This window comes from Petaurus breviceps, unplaced genomic scaffold (genome assembly GCF_028583685.1).
Source record: "Petaurus breviceps papuanus isolate PSGF00001 unplaced genomic scaffold, PetGlider_PUasm1.0 38, whole genome shotgun sequence".
In the NCBI taxonomy this organism is placed as follows: Eukaryota; Metazoa; Chordata; class Mammalia; order Diprotodontia; family Petauridae; genus Petaurus; species Petaurus breviceps.
The window spans coordinates 5,375,097-5,400,046 of record NW_027186304.1 but is presented as its reverse complement, the minus strand read 5'-3'; the positions used below and the strand labels follow the sequence as shown (position 1 = coordinate 5,400,046).

The window sequence follows — 24,950 nt, the reverse complement described above, 5'->3', positions numbered from 1 at the left end:
TTTATTATGAAGTATAAGGCTGGCCTTTGAGAACTCTGATAACATGCTGGCTGAGAGAGTGAATAAGTCCATTTAAATTAACAATTAAAAAAAAAATTCCCAGATCTTTATCCCCAGATAATCTGTATTCAAAGAAACAATTTTCCAGTATTTGAATTCTTGAATATCTGTAGACACAGGTACTTGCCAACAACTTAATTATCAATTTTTTAATTGTCATTAATCTTTTTTTCTTTCCTGCATATATTCTTTTCTATTGCCACAAGTCACAGTAAATTGCTCATTAAACTTCAAGCAATGCTATGTAATACTTCCTACCATTTATAGCCAATGCTCTCCAAAGTACAATTAGAGGGAGCATTATAACACAGAACAATGGAGACAATTATTTCTGAAGTTTATTAATGCTAATTAGCATATGGCATCTGAGACAGCTGCTGATACTTCATTGCTAAATAGTGAGGGACTAATTAGTTTTTGATGTTAATTAGCTTCTTCTGCATGTGTATTGTCCTTAGATGCTTATGCACTGTCACCACTGGGCTATAAAAAATCTGGCCCTACATTTAGCCCTTGTATGATGTGGCATTAGGAATTCTACACTGAATGGGACTCTCCCATAAGTAGGATGTACAGACCCTATAGTGATGAGCTGGCTATTATACTTCCACAAGTTAAAATGTATCAGATAAATCATAATGTTTTAAGCACTGAAATTAAAGATTTTTTTTGTTTGTTTTTTGGCATTGGATTTATTTTTTCTTTTAGTTTCCTAAGCTAGTGACCTTTAAGCAGAAAAACAGGAAAAATTCTAATTAATATAATCTCCAAGGGGGAACAAATCATCTTATTACCTTGCTTCTTGAAATAATCAAAATATTTTTTAAGGAAACTCCATTATCTTATTTCTATGATTAAAAAGAAAAATCATTTTCTCACACATATATCTTAACTCTCAGTGTCTTTCACACATGGAAGCAAATTCAAAGATCTTGCTGGTTCTTTTTTCTCACTAGTCTTTTTGAACTGTAGAAATAGATTTTCTTTTTGTCACTGAATAATAATAAGCTGACAAAAGATTTTCCCATCTAAAATCATTTTTTGAAGAACTTAAGGAATTTTGGTTTAAGCTGTTGATCCAGAGGGAAGGTTTTTTTTTTTTTTCTGTCAGAATTAAATTTTCTTTTTTAGTAGACTTGTGCTTCTATTGGGTTTCTGTTCATCACTTGCTGTGACAATCAGCTTCAGTTTATGTTTGGAGTAATTTTCTTTTAGCACAAATTCCTTTGTGATTTAGAAATGAACTTTCATTTCATGAGAGACCATGAAAGTTTTATGAAGGGTTACTACAGAGATGCATTGTGGGTCATAACCATGGAGCATAACCTGGTCTTAGTTATAGATGAGGGTCCTTGTTTTGGTTTCTATTCCTAAATGTGCTCACTTTAGAATGATTGGCTAGATTTAATATAGTAAAAGATAAGAATACATCTGTGGAATTTCAAAACATTTTTCCTTTGTCATAGTATTGACATGCCTTGTTGGATAAAAGAATCTAAACTTCTGCAATATTTTTAGTATCTTGGAGTAATTTATAATACATTCAGTTTGAAATTTTATCAGACATTATTTGAATTTTCCTTTTCACTTTTTTTAGCTTTTGTTGTATGCAGTGCATTGAACTCCAAATATTGTAGTACATGACATTAAAAACAAAGGAATGATACAAAGCCACCCACAATGGAGACATAAAAACCACTGCCAAAGTAACAAGCTATAATATTACCCATCAGTTTGGCAGGGATGAAGCAAAATAGGAAGAAATAAAGAAAAAAAAGGACAAGTGGAGATGAACAAAAATATTTAAACATGACTCATTTAAATGCACTAAGCTCTGAGCACTGATACATTTGGGTTGTAAAGCAAAAGTCCAAGGAGAGATTACAAACATTTAGTGAGAGTCAAAGTCCCATAATGTTTGGTCAATATAAGGCATTTAGATCATGGGATTATTTAGGAACATAGATTTAAATTTGAGAGGAACATTAGAGGACGTTTAGTCCTATCTCCTTATTTTAAAGCTGAGAAGTACTTCCCATTGATGTTAAGTTACTACTCCAACGTCATAGAAGTATTAAGTGGTAGGCTGAGATTTAAATCCAGGTTCTCTGTCTTATTCCTTCCATTATCTACAGATTATAGGTCTTTGGGCACCAGAGCAAGTGGGAGACTTCAGACTGTAGGAATTCAAAATAGGAAAGCATTAACTAGAAAATTCTGGCATGTGTTTCTTGCACTTTACTTTCAGGCAATAGTGGAAATACTTTGAGACAGCCTGTCTTCCATATCTCAAATATACTTCCTCCTCATCCTCACCTTTTGGAATCCCTATTTTCCTTCAAAACTCATATTATATAATTTTTCCTTAGATAAGGCCTTTCCTGATGTCATCTCTTTAATCATCCTGTCTCCACCTTCCCTCAAATACCTTCCCTCAAAATAAACTTGAACATAGGTCCATTGGGTCAAGGACAGTTTAATTCTTTTTCTCTCTATCACCAGTGTCCAACACATATCTGGTCTATAAAAGGCACTTAATAAATGTGTGTTGATTGATTAATAGACTAAAGGAAGACAGCTTTCAAACTGGTATTTGTCTTTAGCATTTTAAACATGTTTCACCAGTATTCTGAAAGACCTTAATGTATATGTACTTTAACTATATGTGCCTTTATTCATTATTAGAGATTAATTTTCTCCCCAGAAAGTGTCTTAATTTTCCTTGGTAGGTTCTGACAAATTATATACTTAGAAGGTAGATGACACACATGAAAAAGAAAAGAACAAAACTAGTTTAGTATAGGATTAGTATCCGCTAAGAATTTAAATTTAGACTTCTGATTTGATAGATAATATGAGGGCAGGCACCAATAATGACCTTCAGGATGGAGATGAGGCAACCAAGCAATAGCTTTCAAATATTTCATTGCCTATCAATTGGATTACTGGATAAATTACATTGGTGTATATCACCACATTACCTTAGACATCTTTAACTGATATTGCAAATACAAGATTTTTAAAATAGTTTTTTTATTAGTGTCTTTTGTTTTTAAAAACCACAACTTCTCTATCACTCCATATTGAAAAGAGTTTCATGTAAAAATTAATACTTTAAACCCAAAAAGAGGAAAATAGCAAAACTTTTTAATACTTCAAAAATATGGAAATATATGCAAGGCACAATATCTATGTACCTCCCATGTATCAATGGCTGGCTTGAGAGCATCCTCTTCTCTTAAGAGTCTTCTTTCATATATTTTCTTTCAAATCAGTTTTGTCCTTTGTAATTTTGTAATTGATCTTGGCATGAGATCTGATTTGAGTATGAATATATGGTTGTTCTTTCAGCTTATATTTTTGTGGTTACCATGTATATTATTTTCTTGAATCTGCTATCTTTATTCTCTATCAGTTCTTGTAGATCTTTCCACACTTCTCTGTTTTTATCATATTCTTAATTTCTTAGAACCTACTAATATTAAAATACATCCAAGTAGCAGCAGAACCAGACATAATTCCTATTTATACCTCACATTCCAGGGGTCATTTCCAGAGAAATAAGTAAGTGTTTTGCAAATTTCTTTTAAGATCATTGTTTAGCTTCTTTCTGAATTTATGCCTTCCTTTGTTTATTCATATAACAGAAAAATGAAAAATCTAACAAATTCAACTAGTTGGATTTTCTCCTGTATCATTTTAATATTGCATTTGTATTGTTAGACCCTCATATTTTGAAAGTATCTTTTCACTTTGAAAATAACTTTTTAAATTTTATTAGATACAGTGTAGAGACACTGAAGGGAAAATTGGTTATTATCAATATATTTTTTCCTTCTTGGGAGTATTCCCACTTCTACAAGACATTCAAAATTTGCCTCTTGCTACTTTCCCATAATCAGATTATGGTACAATATACATTTGATTTCCTATAAATAAAAATGAATTTAGAAACAAAAAAGGTGAAGTTTCAGGACTGTAAAGTTTCATGCATCTGAGGTTTAAAATTCAAAGTTGACTTCAAAGGGTGTCATAAATAAAAGAGATAAAATTTGGGGATTCTAAAATCCCAGAGAAAAAATATCATGTGTTCACTGATAATAAATATAACCACCTGTGTGTCAATAAATCTGACAATCTAAGTGAAATCTAAGTGAAATGGATGGGTATTTACAAAAATATAAATTGCCTTGATTATTAGAAGAGGAAATAAAATACTTAACCCCATTTTAGAAAAAAAAATCAAACCATCAATCAACTCTTTAATAAAAAAATTTCCAGGACCAGAAGGATTTAGTGAATTCTACCAAATATTTAAAGAAAAATTAATTCCAATACTGTAGAAATCATTTGAAAAATAGACAAAAAGGAGTCCTACCAAATTCTATTTATGACACAAACATTGTGCTACTATCTAAACCAGGAAGAGTGAAAACAGAGAAAGAGAAATATAGACCAATTTCCCTAATGAATAACGGCAAAGAAATTACAGCAATTTATCATGAGGATAATATACTATGATTAAGTGTTATTTATAACAGGCCAACCTGGGTCAGTATTAATAAAACTGACCAAATCAATAACAAAACTAACAGAAATTATATGATTATTCAATAAATACAGAAAAAAATATTTTTGACAAAATATAGCACCCATTCTTATTAAAAATATTAGAGAGAATACGAATAAATGGAGCTTTCTTTAAAATATTTTAAGTAGTATCTATCTAAAAGCAAGACCAAGCATTATCTGTATTAGGGATAATCTAGAAGCCTTCCCAATAATATCAGCTGTGAAACACAGATTCCCATTATCACCACTATTATTCAATATTGTACTAGAAATGTTAACTTTTAGCAATGAGTGGATAAAATAAATTGAAGGGATTTGACTAGGCAAGGAAGAAATAAAACTATTACTCCTTGAAGATGATATCATAGTATGCTTAGAGAATCCTAGAGAATCAACTAAAAATTTATTTGAATTAATTGACATCTTTAGCAAAGTTGCAGGTTAAAACATAGCTCCACATAAATTATCAGCATTTCTATATATTACCAATAAAGATCAGCAAGAAGAGATAGAAAGAGAAATTCAATTTAAATTAACTATAGACAATATAAAATATTTAGGAGGTTACTTACTAAGAGAAGCTTAGAATCTCTGTGAACAAAGTTACAAAATAATTTTATACAAATATAGTGATATCTAAACATTTAGAAAAATATCAATTACTCATGGGTAGGATGAGTTAATATAATAAAAATTGCAATTGCAACTAAATTAATTTACTTATTTAGTACCATACCAATTAATCTACCAAAAATATTTGGAAGAGCAAGAAAAATTAGAAACTTTACCTGGAAGAGCAAAAGGTTAAGGATGTCAAGGGAATTAAAGGGGAAATCATGCAAAGTAAGTCATCATTGCTCTACTAGATCTAAAACTGTATTATAAAGCAGCAATAATTAAAACTACTTGACACTGGCTTAGAAATAGAGTGGTGGATCAGAGGGATAGACTAGGTACATAAAACATAGTAGTAAAAGGTTCTACTAGTTTATTGTTTGATCAACCCAAAGGCTCCAGCTTCTGGGATAAGGAATAACAATTATTTGATTAAAATTTCTGGGAAAACTGGAAAATAATATGGCAGAAACTAGGCACTGACCAACATCTCACACCATATACCAAGATAAGGTCAAATGCCTTCATGATTTCACCATAAAATTACCATAAGCAAATTAGAAGAGCAAGAAATAATTTACCTGTCAAATTCATGGTGAATAAAAGAGTTCATGAAAAAAAAGAGATAGAAAATATTATAAAATGCAAAATGGATAATTTTGGTCACATTAAATTAAAAAAAAGATTTTGCACAAACAAAACCAATGGATCAAATATTGGAAGGAAAGCAGAAAACTCATATACAATTTTTACTGCAAGTATTCTGATAAATTTCTCATTTCTAAAATATAGAGAACCAAGTCAAATTTAAATAAATAAAAGTTATTCCCCACTTGATAAATGATCAAAGAATGTCAAGAACCAGTTTTAAGATGAAGAAAATAAAACTATTGAAGTAGAAGAAAGTTTTTCAAGCTGACTGATGCCAACCATGTTACTGGCAGAACAGAAGTTGCCCATAAATTGTACAAATCAGTTTCTCTGCTTTGAAACGATGCAAAAAACTTGTTTAAAAAGGTTTTCTCATTACAATGTACAATGATCATTTTAAAATTTAGATGCAGGGGGGTGGAGCCAAGATGGTGGAGTAGAGGCAAGAATTTAGTGTGAGTTCCCCATCCAACCACCTCCAATACATGCAAAATATTACTCTAAAGAAATTTTAGAGCTACAGAATCCATAAAGTAACAGAAAAAAACATTCTCCCACTGAAGGCCGCCTGGCAGGATGGCAAGAAGGGTCTATCACACTAAGGTAGGAGCCAAGCACAGTCCCACATGAGCCACATGGGTCTGGACCCAGGGTGGTCCCAACCAGCAGCCCAGAGTGGGCAGAGTAGACTTCAGGAGAGTGAATCACCAGCAGCTGTGGTGGTTTCCAGACTTCTCAAACCATAAATGCCACAAAGAAAGTAAAAGTTCAGTGTGGAACTCTGTTGGAACTGGGTGATAGAAGAGTGCTACCGGGCACCTGCCCCTGGGTCAAGATGTGGTAGAGGGAGGGTCGTTGCAGCTGTTGCCTTGTGGCTGCCTCTAGAGCTCCTGGCCTGCAGATTTGGGGGGAACAAGCAACCATTCAGAGGGAAATTGCTCTTGCTTTGACCTGCTGGGATCTGGAGCATTGTCTTGGGTGGTGGTCCCGGGGTGTGTGGCCAGTTTGCCAGAGCTTGTGGTGACTGTGGGGGGGAAGGGGATTCCTCAGACTTGTGACAACATTTGTGAAAACCCCAGTGATTTGGGACATAGCTCTCTCCACTCTGAAAGCAGAGTTCTACCATGGCAAAGAGCTTAAAATTCAAGTAATTGGCTGGTAAGATAAGCAAGCAGAGGAAGCACAATCAGACCATAGAATCCTTTTTTTGGCCATAAAAAGGGCTAAAACATAGAACAGAAAGAAGTCAATGAAGTCAAAACTCCTATGTCAAAAGCTTCCAAGAAAAACTATGAACTGGTTATGGGCCATAGAGGAGCTCAAGAAGGATTTTGAAAACCAAGTAAGAGAATTGGAAGAAAAATTAGGAAGAGAAATGAGAATGATGCAAGAAAATAATGAAAAGTGAGTCAACAGCTTGGTAAACGAGACCCCACCACCCAAAACAAAATACTGAAGAAAATTACACCTTAAAAAATAGACTAACTCAAATGGCAAAAAGAGGCCCAAAAAGCCAATGAGGAGAAGAATGCCTTAAAAAGCTAAATTTGCCAGATGGAAAAGGAATTTCAAAAATCACTGAACAGAATAATTCCTTCAAAAATAGATTGAAGCCCATGGAAGCTAATGACTTTATGAGAAATCAAGACAATAGATAACAGATACAAACATAATCAATGTGAAATATCTCATTGGAAAAACCACTGACCTGGAAAATAGATCCAGTAGAGATAATTTTAAAATTATTGGACTACCTGAAAGCCATGACAGAAAAAAAAGAGCCTAGAAATTATCCTTCAAGAAATTATCAAAGAAAATTGCCTTGATATTCTATAATAAAAGGGCAAAATAGAAATTTAAAGAATTCACCTTTCAGGGCAGCTAAGTGGAGCAGTGAGTAAAGCACTGGCCCTGGTCTCAGGAGGACCTGAACTCAGTTCTGGCCTCAGGCACTTAACCCCCACACACAAAAAAAAATTAACTGTGTAACCTTGGGCAAGTCACTTAACCCCAATTGCCCTCCAAAAAGAAAAAAAATTTCACCTGTCACCTCTTGAAAAAATACCAAAACAGAAACTTCTAGGAACATCATAGCCAAATTCCAGCATTCCCAGGTCAAGGAGAAAATAGTACAAGCAATCAGGAAGAAACAATTTGAGTATTGTGGATACATACAAAATCAGGTTAACACAAGATCTGCCAGTTTCTACACAAAGGGATTGAAGGGATTGGATTATGTTATTCCAGAGGTCAGAGAAGCTAGGATTAAAACCAAGAATCACCTACCCAGCAAAACTGAGTGTAATACTTCAGGGGAAAATATGGTTATTCAATGAAATAGAGGACTTTCAATTATTCTTGATGAAAAAACCAGAGCTAAAGAGAAAATTTGACTTCCAAATACAAGAAGCAAGAGAAGGTAAACAGGAAAAAGAAATCATAAGGAACTTATTAAAGTTGAACTATCTACATTACTACATGGAAAAAAGATAATTGTAACTCATGAGACTTTTCTAAGTATGAAGTTAGTTGAAGGGAATAATATATATATATGTATGTATAGGAGAGTGTATGTGTGTATGAATACATATGTGAGTGTGTTTATATGTGTGTACATGTATACATAGACAGAGGGCAAAGGGCTAGTTGAATAGGAAGGGATGTTATCTAAAAATAAAATTAAGAGGTGAGAGTGGAATATAATGAGAGAAAGAAAAAGGGTGAGGTAGAATAGGGTAAATTATCTCATAAAAGAGGCAAGAGAAAAGTCTTAAAATGGAGCGTAAGAGCAGGAAAGTGAAAGGGAATGGGTCAACCTTACTCTCATTGAATTTGTCTTAAGGAGGGAAGAACATACACATTCATTTGGGTATCTTACCCTATGCGATAGTAGGGGCAAAGAGGATAAAATGGGGTATGATAAAAGGGAAACAAGATTGGAGGAGGGAGAATCACACACTTCTTTTTTAAGCAATTGGGGTTAAGTAACTTGCTCAAGGTTACACAGCCAGTTATTTCTGGGTGTGGTGCTAATTATCTGAGCCCAGATTCGATCCCAAGGTCATCCCCACACTGGGGCTGGTGCTCTTACTCACTGAGGCACATGGCTGCCTCAAGAATCACACACTTTTTAAAAGGAACAGGGTCAAAGTAGAAAATAAAATAAGTGTGGGGTGGGATAGGATGGAGGGACATATAGTTATTCTTTCACAAAATATCTACTATGGAAATATTTTATGTAACTCCACATTTACTACCTATATTGAATTGCTTTTCTTCCCAGTGGGGGTGGATGAGGAGGGAAGAAGGGACAGAATCTGGAAAAAAATTAAAAACAAATGTTAAAAAAATATATATGCAACTGGGAAATAAGATATACAGGCACTGTGTTATAGAAATCCATCTTGCCCTACTAGAAAATTAGAGGGGGGATGGAGTAGAATGTAAGAGATAACAGATTCAAGGAAGGGGTATTCAGTATGCTTTCTATCTTCAGGTGGGGGGTAGGGGGAAGACAGAGAGAAAATTTGTAACTCAAAATCTTGTGGAAATGAATGTTGAAAACTAAAAATAAATAAAGAAAAAAAGCTATCTACAATCATTTTTTTAAAATGCCCCAAATCACTATTGATAAGACAGATTCAAATTAAAACAACTGTGATATTCCACCTCACACCTATCATATTGGCTAAAAGGACAGAAAAAGAGAATGAATTATTTTGGAGAAGGTGTGGGAAAACTGCAACATTAATTCATATTTATGGAATTGTGAACTTAACCAAACATTCTGGTGAATAATTTGGTACCTTGTCTACAGGGATATAAAACTGTGCATACCCCTTGATCCAGCAATACCACTCCTAGGTCTTAATCCCAAAGAGATCATAAAAATGGGGAAAGGACCCACATGTCCAAAAATATTTATAGAATTTCTTTTTGTGGTGGCAAAGAATTAGAATTTGAGGGAATCCCCCATCAACTAGGAAATGGTTGGACAAGTGAATTTATTTTAATGTAATGGGATACTATTGTGCTTTAAGAAAAGATTAGGTGACACATTTCTGAAAAATCTGGGAAAAATTACATGAACTAATACTAAGTGAAGTGAGCAGAAGCAGGACAATATTGTACACAGTGACAGTAACATTGTGTAATGATTAAGTATGATGAACTTATCTCTTCTCAAGCATATAATGATCCAAGCTCATGGTGGAAAATGTCATCCACATCCATAGAAAGAACAATGGAGTCTGAATGTACGTTGCAGCACACTATTTTCACTTTTCTTTCTTGTGACTTTTCTTTTTTATTCTTTTTGCTCTTTCACAATATGACTATTGTGGAAAGAAATGTATAAGACAGCACACGATTAACCTATATCAGATTGGGAGGAGGGAGAAGAGGGAAGTGGGAGAAAAAATCTGAAACTTGAAATGTTATAAAAATGAATGTTGAAAATTATCTTTACATGTAATTGGGAAAAATAAAATGATACCTATCTATCTGAAATTTAGTAAGTTCACATTTGAGGCAGAATAGACAATTTTGAAAAATATTTTTTGTGACTAAGAATTTTAAGCTTGGGGAGTGTAGTAGACTATTGCTTCCACATCCTTCCCACTTTCCCCCATTATCACCTTTGATGTTTTAGACCTTTTTTCCTTCAAATATATTTTATTGTAATTTTTTTTCTAGATCTAAAAAACAATGTTCCTTGCTTGATAACTATGGCCCATTGAAGATAAATTAAAGAATATTTTCATATTTATTATTCATATTATTTCTTATATTTAATTTTAATTTAATTTAATTTTATATTATTACTATTCATATTATTACATTAGGATGAGTTCCTCACAAGCTTTTGATACTTCTTAAATTAATGCCTGTCCATTTCTTTTTTTTTTTTCTTTAACGTGTGCACTTTTATTTGAACTGGTCTTAAGTCAGTGTACAGGTAAAGCTCCTCCCCTCCCCCAAGTACTGGCACCAATCTCAAAACTCGCAGGGAGACTGGAAAAGTCCTCATTCACATCTATGTTGGGGGCAGGGAGGGAATTTAGGGAGCCATTCCATATGGCTGACAATTAAAAAAGGAACAAGTATTAAGGCGGAAGATTCAAAAAGTTTTTTTTAAGGATTACATAATTTACACTTAAAAGCCATACTAGTATCTCCCCCCTCCCCGTCCCCCTCGGGATCTGTTACATCGCTCCTTGACAGCCTTCACAGAGGCCTGGAACTCTCACAATGCATTAGACGGTATTTGGAATGACTATTAAAAAAAACAAAAACAAATGTACAATCAGAGTCCTGAAGATGCCCTGGAGAACTTTGGAGATGTTTGCCCTCCAACATACCTAGACTGCTCATCACCTTCACTGTTCCAGTTTTTAAATCCTGAGTCAAGCGCAAAAAACAAAAACAAAAACAACAACAAAAAAAAAAACAAATAAAGCCATGCCAATCTCATCTCTTTTTTTGGGCAATTATCATGTCATCATCATGTCACACCCTTTGACAAAAAAAAAACAACACAAACAGTCCATTTAGAAGCATTTGTGGTGGACAATGGAGGGCCCAGATTCATCATAGTCCTGCTTGCTGATCCACATCTGCTGGAAGGTGGAGAGAGACGCCAGGATGGAGCCTCCAATCCAGACAGAGTATTTGCGCTCAGGCGGGGCAATGATCTTGATTTTCATTGTGCTGGGAGCTAGGGCTGTAATCTCCTTCTGCATCCTGTCAGCAATGCCTGGGTACATGGTGGTACCACCTGACAACACGGTGTTGGCATACAAATCCTTACGGATGTCAACATCACACTTCATGATTGAGTTGAAGGTAGTTTCGTGGATTCCACAGGATTCCATACCTAAGAAAGATGGTTGGAAGAGAGCTTCTGGGCACCAGAACCTCTCGTTGCCAATGGTGATAACCTGACCATCAGGGAGCTCATAGCTCTTTTCCAGAGAGGAGCTGGATGCAGCAGTGGCCATCTCCTGCTCAAACTCTAGAGTGACATAACACAGCTTCTCCTTGATGTCACGCACGATTTCCCTCTCAGCTGTGGTGGTGAAACTGTACCCTCTCTCAGTCAGGATCTTCATGAGGTGGTCTGTCAGATCACGGCCAGCCAGATCCAGATGGAGGATGGCGTGGGGAAGGGCATAACCTTCATAGATGGGCACAGTGTGGGTCACACCATCACCGGAGTCCATCACAATACCAGTGGTACGACCAGAGGCATACAGGGACAGCACAGCCTGGATGGCAACGTACATGGCTGGGGTATTGAAGGTCTCAAACGTAATCTGAGTCATCTTTTCTCTGTTGGCTTTGGGGTTCGGGGGGCTTCTGTGAGCAGCACAGGGTGCTCTTCAGGGGCCACACGGAGCTCGTTGTAGAAAGTATGATGCCAGGTCTTCTCCATGTCATCCCAGTTGGTTACAACACCATGTTCAATGGGGTACTTTGGGGTCACAATACCTCTCTTGCTCTGGGCCTCTTCCCCCACATAGCTGTCTTTCTGGCCCATACCCACCATCACACCCTGATGTCTGGGGCGCCCAACAATGGAAGGGAAGACAGCCCGAGGGGCATCGTCTCCTGCAAAGCCAGCTTTGCACATTCCAGAGCCATTGTCAACAACGAGAGCAGCAATATCATCATCCATGGTGGACTTTGAAGTGGCAAGTTGAAACCCTTTAGAGGAGAGAGGAGGTGGTGCCGCACCTGGAGGCAGGGGGGAGGCAAGTGCACGCTGGGTGGAAGAGCTCACAGCTGGGCCTGTCCATTTCTCAAAGGTGTTTTGTAGTGGTTCTAATTCACATATCTCATAGTTATTTGGAATGAAATTCTCTTTCTACATCTGTCTGCTTTGTTTTATTAAGGATTTTGAGAAAAGCTGATGGGTTATGTTGTATGCTCTTCATTTGATGTTTTATTTTTTGAGTAAGTTTTAGTTGACTATATAGGGTTGCCACATCCAAATCTGATTATTTGTAAAACAATATGTTTTGTTTCCTTTATGCCAAAGCTGCCTCCTAAATTTATTTTTTAGTTGTATTGTTATAGCAAGTTATTTTTAGAACTATATTGAATAGTGCTGATAGTGGACATCTTTGCATACTGCCTGTTTCAACTGCTAACCTTTACATGTAACTGGGGAATAAAATACACAGGCAACAGGGAATAGAAATCTATCTTACCCTAAAGGAAAATAGAAGAGAAAGGCAATAAGACAAGGAGGAAGGGTGATAGATGTGGCGGAGAGCAGATCGTGGGAAGCAGAAATCAGAAATGCAACTCGTTAGATGAGGGCCAAAGTGAAAGGAGAAGAATAGATAAATAGAGGTAGGGGGAATAGGATGGAGGAAAATACAGTCAGCAATAGTAAGTATGAAAAAAATTAAGTTTCAACTTGGGAAAAATTAAATACTAAATAAATTAAATACCAAATAAACACACAAAGAATGCAAGCTCTTTGAGGGTACAGACTCTCTATATTTTTATCCTTAACACTCTGCATAGTATCAGTTGTATAAATATTCTGTTGTGCAAAGTGAAAGGAAGGGTCCATTGCACTGGGCTGGGAGTAGAGCACAGTCCCACATTAGCCACACTGGACCAGACCAGTGGCACAGAATGGCCTGAGCAGACCTGAATCAGTGGAAATTGTGGCAGATTCCAGACTTTTCAACCCAGAAACAGCAAAGAGAAAGTAAAAGGTCAGTGTGGAAACTCTGTTGGACCTGGGTGAGAAAAGAGTTCAGTTTGGTCCCTGACCCCAGGGTGGTGGAGGCTGGGGCTGCAGTGGCAGTTGGGTGACTGCTTTTGGACCTCCAGGCCCACAGAAGTGAGAGGATGAAGTGACAGATCAGAGGGAAATTGGAAGAATCTCTTTGCTGGTGCTGAGGGAGGATTTTCTTGCTTTGCCCTGTTTGGATCTGGGGTGCAGTCATGGGTGGTGGTCCTGAGGTAAGGAGAAGTACTGTCATGGCATAACTTGTATTGGCTGTGGAAGGGAGCCTCCTCACAGTTCTGAGGCAGGTACCTAAAAGTAGCTCTGACAACCACTGTACAAAACCCCCGAAATTTGATATACAGCACCTTCCACTATGGAAGCAGAATTCAACCATGGCAAAGAGCTCAAAAGTCAAGTAACTGGCTAACATGATGAGAAAACAGAGGAAGATAAATCAGAATATAGAATCATTTTTTGGTGATAAAAAAGATCAAAGCACAGAAGAAGACAAGAAAGTCAAAATTCTTTCCCCAAAGCTTTCAAGAAAAATATGAATTAGTTGCAGGTCATGGAGGAGCTCAAGAAGGATTTTGAAAATCAAGAGAAGAGAGGAAAAAATGGGAAGATAAATGAGACTAATGCAAGAAAATCATGAAAAAAGAAATCAAGAGCTTGCTAAGGAGACCCCCCAAAATACTGAAGAAAACAACACCTTAAAAATAGATTGACCCAAATGGCAAAAGTGGGCCAAAAAGTCAATGAGGAGAAGAATGCCCTAGATAGTAGAATTGACCAAAGGGGAAAAAAGTCTAAAAGCTCACTGAAGTAAATAATTCATTAAAAATTAGAATGGAGCAAATGGAAGCTAATGGATTTATGGGAAATATATTATAAAACACATCTTACAGAATGAAAAAATAGAAGACAATGTACAATATCTCATTGGAAAAACCACCAACCTGAGAAATAGACTCTGAAGAGATAATTTAAAAATTATTGTACTACCTGAAAGCCATGATAAAAAAAAAGCCTACACATCATCTTTCAAGAAATTATCAAGGAAAACTGTCCTGATATTCTAGTACCAGAGCACAAAATAGACATTGAAAGAATCCATCAATCACCTCTTGAAAAAGATCCCTAAAATAAAACTCCTAGGAATATTATAGTCAAATTCTAGACTTCTCGGGTCAAGGAGAAAATATGACAAACAATCAGGAAGAAAGAATTTGAGTACTGTGGAAACACAATCAGGAGAACAAAAGATTTAGCAGCTTCTACATTAAGGGGCTGAAGGGCTTGGAATATGATTTTCTGGAGGTCAAAGGAGCTGGGATTAAAAACAAGTATCGCCTACCCAGCGAAACTGAGTGTCATACTGCAGGGAAACATATGGTTATTGAATGAAATAAAGTTCTTGATGAAAAGACAAGAATTGAACAGAAAATTTTACTTTCAAACAGAAGATTCAAGAGAAGCATGAAAAGGTAAAGAGGAAAGAGAAATCATAAGGAATTATGAAGGTCGATCTATTTACTTTCCTGTGGGGAAAGGTGGTATTTGTAACTCGTGAGGCTATTTTCAGTATTAGGATCGTTGAAGGGAACACACACACAAATGTTTATATGTATATATGCATGTGTGTATATGTATGTATGTATGTATGTGTGTGTATATGTCTACATAGATAAAAGGTGCAGAGTGAGTTGATTATTAAAGCATAATATTTAAAAAATAAAATTAAGAGGTGAGAGAGGAATATATTGGGAGAAGGAGAAAGGGAGAAATAGCATAGGGTAAATCATCTCAAATAAAAGAGGCAAAGAAAAGGAATGGATTCCTTATCATGGAATCAAAGAACAGCGAAATGAATGGGAATGAGTCAACCTTACTATCATTGAATTTGGCTTAAGGAGAGAATAACATACACACTTAATTTGGTATCTTACCCTGAAGGAAAGTAATGGGGAAGGGTATGAGATGGGGCAGTCAGGATCAAACAGGTTTGAAAAGGGACAATGTCAAAGGGGAAAATATAAAACTGTGGGGGGGAGTGGTATAGGATGGAGGGAAATGTAGTTAGTCTTTCACAATATGATGGCTATGGAAATATTTTGTATATCTATACAAGTATTACCTATGTTGAATTATTTGTCCTCTCAATGGCAGTGGGTGAGGAGGGAAGAAAGGAGAGAATCTGGGAACTCCCAAATTTAAAAAAAATGTTAAAAATATGCTTCTACATGCGAACAGGAACTAAGATATATAGGTAAAGGGGTAAAGAAATCCATCTTGTCATAAAATAAAGGAAGCGGAAAAGGCTAAGGGGGAGATAGGAGGAATAAAAGAGAGGGCAAATTAGGGGAAAGGATAAACAGTATGCTTGCCATATTGGGGTACGGGGCAGGGAATAGATGAGGAGAAAACTTGGAACTCAAAATCTTGTGGAAGTGAATGTTGAACATTAAAATAAATAAATAAAAACACTTTAAAAATTAAAGAAAATATTATATATATATATATATATATATATATATGGGGGAGGGAGAGCTTTGTTTTTGACCAATCTCCTCCCTCAATCTTCCCTCACTTCTATAAGCCCCCTCCCCTTTCTTTCCCTTTTCTCTTACTACTTCTTTCCTTGCTTCCAACCACCTGCTTCTTCTTCTATCCCCACCCCCCTCCACTTCCTGTAGGACTGTAGCAGCAAGCACCCCAGTGTCCCCAGGGTGGCCGCCACCACAGGTTCTTGGATCTGCTTTGATAAAGGAAAGCAACTCAAAATGGGTTAACAAGCTTACTTTAATCAGTCAGACATATATCGTTTACCTTGTTCAGGGGAAAAGGTCAGCACCCCGAACTTCAAAGTATACAAGCAGAATTATCAAGACAGAAACAGATCAAGTAGACAGCTTTCCAAACTGTCCAACCATTACATCCATACCCAATCAACATCTGGGTTTCAACATCTGGGTTTTTCAAAGGGGGTGGAGGTGGGGGGGGGGCTCCAAACAACGGATTCCCAGAATCTATATCAAATCACCAAACACTTCTCAAAGTGAGTCCCAAAACAAAGCTACACATCAGGGCTTATATAGCCTTCTCCTGGCTCAGAGAATGTAACAACCTTATTGACTCACTGGCCAATCAAGAAGTATCTACTGAAAAACAAGCCTCCCACCCCAGCCTCCAGGTGCACTTTAGCCTAGGGGCAGGGAAGATCTTTAAAATTTACATTCCCATTACAAGGGCAAGTTAGATTGCTATACTTAAATGAATATGTTATTCCTTCCTTGGATCAAACCCAAGAGTATAGTTCAAACTAAGCTCATCATCCTCCCTTCTTTCCCTGTTCTATAATATATTTTTGTGCCTCTTCATGTGATGTAGTTTACCCCTTTTTGCTTCCTCCTTTCCTTTTCTCCCATTATAATTCCTTTGCACCTTTTAATTAGATTTTTTATCATCCTGTTAGTTAACTTATACCCACACTTCTGCCTACGTACATCCCTTTTAAATGTCTTGATAAAAATGCAGTCCTCTAGATTTATAAATATCGTCCTCCCATGTAGGGAGGTAAACCATTTGCCCTTGTTGAATACCATGTTGTTTTTATTTTTTTTATGGCTCTTTTGAGTCTTGTATTTAAAGACAAAATTTTCCATTGGGCTCTGACCTTTTCATCACGAATGTCTGGAAGTCCTTATTTCATTGAATATCCATCTCTTTGCCTGAAAGTTTATGCCCAATTTTACCAGGAAGCTGATCCTTAGATGTAGTCCAAACTCCTTTGCCTTATGCAATATCATATTCCAATCCCTCTAATCTTTTAAGGTAGAAACTGCAAGGTCCTGTGTGATCCTGAGGGTCATTCCATGATATTTGAATTGCTTCTTTCTGGCTGCTTTTAAGATTTTCTCCTTGATATGATAATTCTGAAATTTGGCTAAAATATTCCTTGGTGTTTTCACTGTGGGATATATAGGGAAACACTAGGATTCACTAGGGATATCACCAGGGAGTGATTTGTGGAGTCTTTTAATAACTACTTTATCCTCTGATTCTAGGACCTTGGGGTAGTTTTCCTTGAGGATTTCTTGGAATTTACTGTTCAGGCTGTTTTTTTTTATCATTATTTTGTAGCAGACCAATAATTCTTAAATTACCTCTCCTGGATCTATTTTACAGGTCAGTTGTTGTTCCAATGAAATATTTTGTGTTTTCTCTTACTTTTTTTTTCATTTTTTCTATTTTGTTTGGCAGATTCTTGATGCCTCATAGAGTCATTAGCTTCTACTTGCCCAGTACTAATTTTTAATAGATTGTTTTCTTCAGTTAACTTTTGCTCCCCTTTTCCATTTGAACATTTTTACTTTAAAGGAATTATTTTCTTTAGTTAGGTTTTGTACCTCCATATCCATTTGACCAATCATACATTTTAAGTAGTATTTTTTCTAGTGATATTTTTTCTATTTTGTCAATTGTATTTTTAAATGAATTGAACATTTTTTTCTTCTTCTTCTCTAGTTTGACTTTTAAAATTCTTCTTGAGTTGTTCCAAGAATGCATTTTGGGCTTGAGGCCAGTTCATAGTCCCTTTTGAGGTTTCAGATGTGGGTACAGTGTCAATGCTGTCCTCTTTTGAATTTGTATTTTGATCTTCTGTGTCCCTATATTAAGAAGCTATGGTTTGGTTTTCTAAATTTTTTAAAGCAGTTGGGGTTAAGTAACTTGCTCAAGGTTACACAGCCAGTTATTTCTGGGTGTGGTGCAGAGTATCTGAGCCTGGATTCGATCCCAGGTCATCCTGACACTGGAGCCGGTGCTCTTACTCGCTGAGCTATCTGGCTGCCCCTCTAATTTGCTTCTTGCCCCTTGTGATTGCCTTTTTTCTGTTGTTTAAAGTGGTTCTCTGTTTGTGGGGCTCAGGGTGTTCTGTTCCATGCTTCTTTTATTGGGGGTCTATTGTCCTAATTCCTGGCTTTGTGTGCTGTGGCCTCAGATTCTGTCAGTTGGAATCTATATAATGATGTAGCTCTCTGTTGCTAAGTTAGAGCTTGCTGGTACTTCCTTGGGGCTAATACTGAAGCTTGCTATGTAAGGTGTAGGAGAGGGGTGGTCTGGCCTCTGGAGTTCTCTTCCTCCCCTAGGGATGCACTAGAGCAAATGTAGGCTCAGATGCTGGTGGATACTCATTTATGCTGATCTCTGCTGATTCACTTGGCTGTACAAGGCATGCCTGGGTTCCTGGTGTTGGCACTTAACAGCTGTACCACTCTGGGACTCATAATCTCCCACTGGATCACTGAGGTGGGCCTCTTCACTGGCTTCTTGGGATGCCTCCTATCCCATACTGGTTACCTTCAGTCACAGCAAGAGGGACTCCTTCTGCTAATCCCCCCACCCTTCCAAACTAAAAGACTGCAGTGCTCTTTCTGCTGGCTCCACTTTTCCAGCATTTCTCCTGGGGCAATTTTCTCTGGGTTTTTCAGGGTCAAGAAGGGAGGGTGGGAGTGCTTACTGTTTACTCTACAATCTTGCCTCCTGAAAACTTAAACAGGTATTTTTTTTTTTTTTTGCTTTTTAGGGGGAAATTGGGGTTAAGTGATTTGCCTAAGGTCACACGACTAGTGAGTGTTAAGTGTCTGAGGTTGGATTTGAACTCAGGTCCTCCTGACTCCAGGGCTGGTGCTCCATTCACTGCTTAAATAGGGGACTTTCAAACATCCAGTCTGTGGGCTGATAGCCCCAGGAGTAGCTGCTGCTGCAGGCCCTGTACAGGACTGTGTTTCTTTCTCATCCAGTTCTGACAGTCTCATCTACTGTTTTCATGAGATATGTCCCCTCCTCCTATTTCTTAAGGACAATAGACAAGAATCTTTAGTTGAATTATTATAAAATATAGTGTATTTAATATGAGATAACTTTTACAAAAGAGTACTAACTACAAAACATAACAAGAACAATGGACACAAATTTCTGCAAATGACTCAGGAGAATAAATCTCCCACTATTTACCCTCAGTCTATGGGAATTATTCTCCTAACTTAACTCAGATCCAGTTCAGCACTGGTCCCATGAAGTTCCAGTCCACCATGACTGCCAAATGACTTCTTCCACTGGTCTAGATTTTCAAAGATTACTCTCCAAAGTTAATTCCTTATTTCTTTGCACATCAATGCTCTCAGTGAGTTGGTCAATAAGGACTTATTAAGCATTTACTATATACCAGGCAGTATGATAAGCATTGGTAATAAAAAAAAACATATAAAAAAAGCAAAAGATTGGCACTTTTTTGAAATGCCTTACAATTTCTGGAAATACCCAACCTGAATCCTGTGGCTCTCATTTCTAAACCAAAGTCAGATCCTACCTCCTATAACTTGGGGAAAAATCTCCAGGGCCAGATGGATTTACTACTGAATTCTATCAAACATTTAAGAAACGATTGATTCCAATACTCTACAAAGTATTTGGGAAAATTGGAGAAGGAGTCCTACCAAATTCTTTTTATGACAAAATATAGTACTGATACCTAAATCTGAAAGAGACAAAATGGAGAAAGAAAATTATAGACCAATTTCCCTCATGAATGTAGATGCAAAAATTTTAAATAAAATATTAGTAAAAAGACTACAGCAACTTATCACAAGAATAATATACTTTTATTAGGTAGGCTTTATTCCAGGAATGCAAGTATGGTTCAATATTAGGAAAACTATCAGTATAAATGATCACATCAACAATAAAACTAATAAAAACCGTAGGCTTGTCTCAATAGATGCAGAAAAGCTTTTGACAAAATACAACACTCATTCCTATTAAAAAACACTAGAAAGTATAGGAATAAATGGAGTTTTCCATAAAATAATATGTAGCAACTATCTACAATCATCAGCAAGTATTATATGTAAGTGGGGCATGCTAGAAGCATTTCCAATAAGATCAGAGGTGAAACAAGGATACTCATTTTCACCCCTCTTATTCAACTTGGTTCTAGAAATATTAGCAGTAGCAATAAGGGAAGAAAAAGAAATTGAATTAATCAAATTAGGCAAAGAAGGGACTAAGCTATCACTCTTTGCAGATGATATGACAATATACTAAGAAAATCCTAGAGAACCAAGTAATAATATCCTTGAGATAATAAATAAATTTAGCAAAGTTGGATATAAAATATCTATATCTTATATGGATATAAAATAAACCCATATAAATCCTCAGCATTACTATATATTTCTAATGAAATCCAATACCAAGAAATAGAAAGAGAAATTCCATTTAAGTTACTGTAGAAATTATAAAATATTTGGAAATTTACATGCCAAAACAAACTCAGGACCTATATGAACACAATTACCAAAAATTTTTTACAAAAATAAAGTAAGATCTAAATAATTGGGAAAACATCAATTGGTCATGGCTAGGTTGAGATAATATGATAAAGCTGACAATTTAACCAAATTAAATTACATATTTAGTGCCATACCAATCAATCTACCAAAAAAAAATCTTATAGAACTAGAAAAAATTGTAACAATTCATCTGGAAATCAAAATGTCCAAACTATCACAGGAATTAATGAAAAGAAATGCTAGGGAAAGATGCCTAGGCATAGCAGATTTCAATCTGTATTATAAAGCAGCAGTCATCAAAACTACTTGGTACTGGCTGAGGAATAGAGTAGTGGATCAGTGGAATACATTAAGTACATGAGATGCAACTGTCAATGACTATAGGAATATATTGTTTGATAAACCCAAAGACCCCAGGTTCTGGAATAAGTAAGAACTCACTGTTTGACAAAACTCCTGGGAAAACTGGAAAATAGTATGGAAGACATTGGGTATAGATCAGTATCTTACACCATATACCAAAATCAAGTCTAAATGGGTGCGCGATCTAGGTATAAATACTGATATTGTAAGCAATCTGGGAGAGCAATAAATAGTTTACCTGTCAGATTCATGGAGAAGGGAAGATTTTATGACCAAACAAATGTTCAAGATCATTATAAAATGCAAAGTGGATAATTTTGATCACATTACATTCAAAAGTTTTTGTACAAAAAAATGTCAATGTAACCAAGATTAGGAGCAAGTGGGGAACTGGGAAAGAATTTTTGTGACCAGTGTTTCTGACAAAGGCCTCATTTCTAAAATATACTGAAAATTGAGTCAAATGTATAAGAATACAAGTCATTGCCCAATTGATAAATGGTCAAAGGATATGGACAGTTTTCAGAGGAAAAAATTAAGATATCTATAAGCATATGAAAAAATACTTTAAATCACTATTGATTAGAGAAAAGAAAATCAAAACAACTCTGAGGTATCACATCTCACTGGTCAGATTGATGAAGATGACAAAACAGGAAAATGACAAATGTTGGAGAGGATGTGAAAAAATTGGAACACTAATGCATTGGTGGTTGAGTTGTGGACTAATCCAACCATTCTGGAGAGCAATTTGGAACTATGTTCAAATGGCTATAAATAATTTCATGCTATGTCACGCAGCACCACTCTTTCTGGGACTATATCCCCCCAAAAGTCACATAAGTGGGAAAAGACCCATATTTACAAAAATATTTATAGCAGCTCTTTTTCTGGTGGCAAGGAATTGGAAATGAAGAGAATGTCCATAAACTGGGGAATGGCTAAACAAGTTGTGGTGTATGAATGTAATGGAATGCTACTGTGCTGTAAGAAATGAGCAGCAGACAGACTTCATAATAACTTTGAGAGACTTATATAAACTGATGATGAGTGAGGAGAGCAGAACCAGGAAAACTTTGTACACAATTACAGACACATCATATGTGTGACAACTAACTTCGATAGACTGGACTCCTCTCAGAAATACAAAGTTAGAAGACTCATGATGGAAAGGAATATCCAATACCAGAAAACAAACAAACAAAAAACAAACTACAGAGTCTGCAGATTGAAGCAAACTATTTGTTCTCTTGTTTGTGTTTTGTTTTGTTGTATCCCTTCTTTTTAATTGTTCAGCCTGTGGTTATAATCCTTTACAACATGACTAACTTTCAACATGAAGGTATTTGTAGAATCTGTATTTGATTACATGCTGCTATGAAGGGGTAGGAGGAGGATAGAGAGGGGGAGAAAATTTGAAATTTAAGAGACTGTGGGACTGAATGTTTTAAACTAAAAGTAAATACAGAGTCATCAATTAAAAAAAACATTGCCCCTTAGATTAATTTTTTTTTCTATGCTTTTCTGCTGCCACCTACTAATCTAACTGGGAGAACAGAAGGAGGTTTGGAGTTGAGATTTTTATGAATCTTAAAATTATAGGGCATTCAACTTTGAGCTGGGCAGGTAGTTTGAACATGAATGATGACTATATGTAGTTTAGCCTTCAGATATTAAAAGAGAGGAGTAATAAAGAATGCATATGTCAAAGAGACACAAAGCCCAAGTCAGGAATATTTTTCCAAAGGGGAAAAAATAGACATGAGATATAATCTCAGAGTCCCAAGGAAGATATTGCTCTATGTCCTTATGAGATTGACAGTTGGTACAAAGAATATACCACTGGAGATGGGCAGCCTTCTAGCCAAACCTCTGGAAAAAAATGGAGAGGTCATTATTCCTGGATGAGAAGGGCTTTTGCTGATGCTATCAATAAGGTTTTGCTTTTGTAAAAGAACTATAAAAATTATTCATTTTTCAATAGGTGTTCTAAGTACCATCCAACCTTTGCAAATCATTTAACCTTTCTGGGCCTTGGTTTCTTCTTTTGTGAAATGAAAGGATTCTATTAGATGGGTCCCAAGGAACCTTTCCACTCTAAAGCTATCATCCTTTGTTCTTGCCATCCAGTGCTCATTTTACTGTACCATAAACATTTTCCAGATGTGGAATAATATTCTTTAGAAGCTCTTTCCAGGTCTGGTTTTGCCATCCTCAAGCAAAACTATATTGAGTCAACTGTACAAAAGTGAATCATATTAGACAGACCTGTTTGAATACAGAGGTAAATGAGTCCTGAAGTAATCTTTAACCAATGGTAGATTTACACGGACCTAGGCTTCTGAGCCTCCAAAATGGCTCATATATTATATTTGTTATGCTGGCTTCAAGATGGACAAGTGTCAATCCATAAACCTTTATCAAGCATGTACTATGTTCTAGGCACTACACAAAGTCCCTACTTTCAGATCTCACAGTGTAATATAGAAAACACATTCATATAATGATATATGAACAATGTATCATTCAGGATAAATTACAATATTCATGAGAGGGAAGGTATATCAATAAACAGAGATCTATAAAGTCTTCCTCTACAAGGTGGGGATTTTAGCTGGTACTTGAAGGAAATCATAGAACCCAGGAGGCAGAGATAAACAGGAAGAACCATCTAGGCATTGGGGATAGACAATGAAAATGCTGAATTGGGAGATGGAATGTGTTGTGTGACATACAAGAAGGAATTTTGGGTCCTTGCATCACAGAGTACATGATAGGGTTCTAAGGCTGAAACAGCCTGGAAAAATTGAAGAGGGAGAAACAGATTATGCAGGTCTATGAATACCAAAAAGATGATTTTATATTTTATCCTTTATGTGATAGGGAGCCCCTGGAGTTGATTGAGTGGGGGTGGGATCATATGATCTGACATGTCTTTTTTTTTCTGACCTTTCTTTAGGAAGATCATTTTGACAGCTGAATGTAGAATAGCTTAGAGTAGCAGAAGCTTGTGTGAGGGACAATGAGCACCTGGTTATTGAAGGGATCCACCCACGAGGTAACAAGCATGAACTGTTCATTAATTTATAGAATTATTAAATAGGGAAGGTGCCCAACTCTTTGGCTTCCCAGTTCCCAGAAAAGAACACTGTGACAGTGGGTAAGAATGTTTGAAACACAGTTCAATAAGTCACAGTATGTAAAGAGATAAATGACATGAAAAAATGGTGAAATTAAATAAACAACATGGAAAAGGAAATGGGGAGGGGAAGAGGCAGAGACAAGCACTCACTTAACCATGCATTAGACTTGAGAATACTCTGTAGCATGGACCCAGATGGAGCTGAAAGAGTGCTCAAGGGACATAAATTTAGGTCTCATTTTTATACAGTTTGGGTGGGAGAGAGACTAACCCTTATTTGTGCTACCTTGGGATTAATTCATTAATATCATCTAAAAGTTGTCAGGACCATTCGATTTTTGCTGATCTTATTACAAATGTCAGGAGCTTATGTGAGATTTACAAATCATAAGCCCAAAAGGTCTTGACAGCAAGATCTAGATGGTGTCCCCTGATTTAGCACATA

At 36.2% G+C, this 24,950-nt stretch overlaps 1 long non-coding RNA gene and 1 pseudogene across 1 annotated transcript in view; both read right to left on the bottom strand.

Annotated features, from left to right (window-relative positions):
• LOC138170321 (uncharacterized) overlaps positions 1-24,950 on the bottom strand; it is a 398,334-nt gene that overhangs the window by 81,420 nt on the left and 291,964 nt on the right. The window lies entirely within an intron of this gene.
• LOC138170320 (actin, cytoplasmic 1 pseudogene) lies at positions 10,792-12,677 on the bottom strand (annotated as a pseudogene).